This window comes from Pteropus vampyrus, unplaced genomic scaffold, assembly GCF_000151845.1.
Source record: "Pteropus vampyrus isolate Shadow unplaced genomic scaffold, Pvam_2.0 Scaffold396, whole genome shotgun sequence".
NCBI classification, from domain to species: domain Eukaryota; kingdom Metazoa; phylum Chordata; class Mammalia; order Chiroptera; family Pteropodidae; genus Pteropus; species Pteropus vampyrus.
In genome coordinates, this window is record NW_011889177.1 from 618,526 (window position 1) to 622,681 (window position 4,156).

At 41.6% G+C, this 4,156-nt stretch overlaps 1 protein-coding gene and 1 pseudogene across 1 annotated transcript in view; both read left to right on the top strand.

Moving 5' to 3' along the window:
• The first annotated feature begins 215 nt into the window (after positions 1–215).
• On the top strand, positions 216–334 carry LOC111731773 (annotated as a pseudogene).
• A 2,782-nt stretch (positions 335–3,116) lies between these two features.
• The window catches only part of WDR60 (WD repeat domain 60), a 46,908-nt gene continuing 45,868 nt past the window's right edge, over positions 3,117–4,156 (top strand). The window contains exon 1 of the mRNA XM_023523605.1: positions 3,117–3,230. The gene's annotated coding sequence lies outside the window, so the exon portion shown is untranslated. The remainder of the gene's footprint in view (positions 3,231–4,156) is intronic.

Sequence of the window (4,156 nt, forward strand, 5' to 3'; positions counted from 1 at the left end):
CCCTTTAATTAAATATTTTTTCCATATGTCTCCAAATTTAAATTGGAGTTTTAGCTGGAATTCCATAAGGAAAGAGGTACGTATGACTTTGTACTATATCTGCTCACCTTTTCACTTCTTTATTTTTAAAGGAAATCAATGTCTATAATATTTTTAAGTGTTACTGAGATAGAATTCACAAAGCATACAATTCACTCATTTAAAGTGTACAATTTGTCTACGGCCATGCCACCCTGAACAAGCCCGATCCTGTCTGATCTCAGAAGCTAAGCAGGGTCGGGCCTGGTTAGTACTTGAATGGGAGACCACCTAGGAAGACCAAGTGCCATAGGCATAAAAAAATAAATGAATAAAAAATAAAATGTACGATTCAGTGGTTTTTAGTATATTCACAATGTCTGTGATATTATTCAAAGTTAAATGCTGTGGCCAATGTAGACATCACGAAAACTGACAGAAAAGAGGTTCACCAGGCCTAACCAGAACACGAAGTTACCAGTTTTCATAGTTGGCTCTTCACAGGATTCAGATATTTAACGTAATTTAATATAAACATTTCACATATATTTTCAATTCATGTATTTATTGAAATTATTTAGTTTAGTTCTAGCTCTATATTCTCCCTTCTTGAAATGTAAAGTGAAGCTAACATTCATCGGAAACAGAATTATGTATTACTAAAACCAGAATATATATATAAGCTGAAGGATGCACATATCCCAAATTTTAATCCATTGTTTAGTTTAAACTAAAAAAACTGGTATTTACCCCCTTATGTCTAGTAACCCCAGGGCATTCCGCTCTAACCTAACGAAGCATTTAGACGACATAACACCGCAATGCACTGCCGCTCAGTCCTTTCCCTGTGTACTAGGGCAGCAGTGTGGGTATAAACAAGAAACACACAGAGCATTCCTGTCCCTTGACAGCCATGAAGAGGGCTCTAACATTTTCTCAAATCACATAATCGCTCTAGGATCTAAGTGCTAAAGTAGCAAGCACAGTTTAAAATAGCTGAACTGTGGTTCCTCATTTAGCTGTGCTATTTTGTTACAAGTCTTCACAAATTTCATTAAAGTGCAGGTCAATGGTTAACACTGAGAATAAAAGCAAATATTTGCCTTTGCTTTATATGAGACCAAAGTGAATTCTTTTCTTTTGCTTATTTGGTTCTTAGCCTATACATATTAAATTTTGGTTTGAGTTAAATTCTCCTAAACTTCTCAGAACAATGGGAAGAAGAAAGCTCTCCCCAAAGGAAAGCTTGTACACAGTAGTAGAGAACAGCATTAAATCTCAGTCTTCAAAGTGTTCGAGTAATAAAAGACCAACTGTCAAAACCGTTGGGTAATATTGTATAAGACAGGTTTGGGTCTCTTTTTTGCAGCCATAGAATCAGCATTTATTGGCAGTAGAAAAACCAGGATGGGACAAATTTCACTCTACCAAGTTCTAATTTTCCAAATAAATGAAAAGAGCAGCAGAATTTTGTTCTTATTCATCTCTAGAAAAAACTCTTCAAGAATATTCACTACGATCTAATTTTACAGGGCCCAATTAACACAGGGTAGACACTGGTACAACAAAAAAGCCAGTCCTCGATCCAGCAATCCAAACCTGCCAGGCCTTTTTCGTTTGGGGGGGGAGGGGAGTGAGAAATGAATAATAACGTGGTTTACATTAAAGCTGTGGGACCAAAATCTTACAGAATTATCACATGTTAAGTGAGAGCTATTTTCCGTATCCTCATAGCTTTAATTCAAAACGATACATAGCTTTCTCAAACTATTAACATTCTTTATTTCATTTTTCATATAGTGTAAATTTTTACTTTATTAAATCAAAACTGTAAGTGAACATATCCAAAAGTGGGGCTGAAAAAGAGAACCCCATTAGTTCATATTTTCCTATGCTTCCAGCCCTTCTATGAATCATAGTTAACGACACACTATGAAAATGTGTACAAATATATCTCATTCAAAGCAAAATACCAGCCCAAAATTCAGAACCCTAAGTACTAAGTATGTACTGTAAAAATCAAAATACTACTAAAACAGAAATCTTAACTTTTCTTACGTATGGCTTCTTCTATTGTTGATTTGCTCCCTGACTTGACTATAGCAAAATAGCAGGCACCTTCTAGACAGTGTAATTCACTGGTTTTATTATGAAAATAACACATGACTATTATAATTTTAAAAGGTATAAAAATTGTACATCAACTATAATTAAAAATGGAATTTTTAAAAACCGTCATAAAAAACAAAACTCCCTCAAACCCGAGACTCCTAGTGCTTTTCTTGGATGTGATCATTGTCAAGTTTCGTGTGGATCGTTCCAGAAGTTTTCTAAGCAATGCAGGTATGTTTATATATGTGTAATATGATTACAAATATAAATTTGGAAAAAAGTGAAAAATTTGAGAAACTATAGATTCCTTACTCTATGAGATGGACACCATGGTTTATTAGTTTAAGTCACACAGAGGAAAATCCCAAGAATCTCTGACTAATCGCCCTTTCATTATGTTTTTTTTTTCAAAGAATTTGTCCTGTCCTTCAATACAGTAGCAACTATGTTAATGTACTACTTGCAAATAATGTGCATTTCACAAGGATTTGTACAAGCAAGCTGATATTAGCCAATGGCTGGATAAGCAAATACCTATGGAAGTTAGCGTCATCAGTTCCTGTGAGTTTCAGCCCTAAGTATGCCCACTGTTTCAGTGATGTGCCTAATCAGTCTTCAGCTGACTTCTGGCATCATTTAACTCAGAGTAAGGCAGGTACAATGTGCACTTGAAAGTCCTTCTGCATCTCCACAGTGCACCTGCTCCTAGCTTTGCCCACCTCAGTGACTGTGAGTACCCATTTTCCACACTTCTCTCCCCCTTCCTGCTCTAGTTATCTATTCCCCACAATACTACTGTACCCCGTACCCACCATGCATTGACAGAGTTTTAAATTCCAAAGGTCCCTGACTATGAGATCCTAGTGCAGCTGCCATCTGTCATCACAAGGTAGCATCCATTGAGTTCTTCCTAGCCTTGGGCACTGCTCCTTCCCAACCTGTTTGTTTGCCTCTTGCGTCATACACTCCATGCCTTACTTCCAGAGTCTCATGACTGGAAACAGGGATCATTTGCTAAGCCCTCTCTCCTCCAAGAGAAAATGACCCTTCTGAAACTCACCGGCTGGCCATTTTTACACGAAGTTTACACCAAGCCTAACGTAAGCATCATTTATCTTAAAGCTATTTCCTGCCGTCTGAAACTGACATCGACTCATGGTTATTAAGAAAGGATAAGGGAGCGAGGAGAAAAAGATGAGGACGCCAACTCCATTAGTTTCCATACTGCATAAATAAATCACGCAGAGAATTACTTGAGGTAAAAATAAAATAATCAATACCAAGACTCTTCCAACGCTTCCCGCACCCTCCCACCCACACTGGACGCCAGTTCACCTACGGAAAAGCGCCCAGTCTTATGTTACTTCCAAAAGAAATTAAACAAACTTCCAATCATCTTAATATCAGCAACTCTCTGGGGGGACCCTCATTGCTCTTCAGCTGCACCAGAAACAACCAAGAAATGACAGTCTTCTCAGGAAAGGAGAAAAAAATTAACTTCTCCCAAGCCACCGGCTGCCACTCCCTTTTGTACCCGGGCGGTTGCTAGGCCTGTGGCGGTGGTGCGACAGGACTCTGAGCAGAGGCTACCGCAGTCGCCCTGAGCCCGCCCCAGAGGCAGGACTCGTTTCCCCCAGCCGAGGAAATGGCTCGGGTCGGTCGTGCGACGTGGCCAGGGCAGAAGGGCACAACACGCACCTCACCCGCAGCTCTGCTCAGGCCTGGGGGCGGTGGGGTGGAGGCGGCTGCGGAAAGCCAGCGCGCACGGGGACGACGGGGCGACAGTGACCGGACGGGCGGGCCCGCGACAGAGGCGAGGACAACTGATTTAGACAAGAGGGGCGCGCTGACAGCGATCTGGACCGGACATCTGCACCCGGCCAGGCGGGCCTCGGGGGACGCTGGCGGCGGTCAGGACGCCCCGAAGTGAGCGGGTGAGGGCGACAGCGGCGCAAACACCTACTCGGACCGGTAGGCAGGGAGGGGGCGCGGCGGGGCGCACCCTTGACCCGGGAGGTTGGCGGGG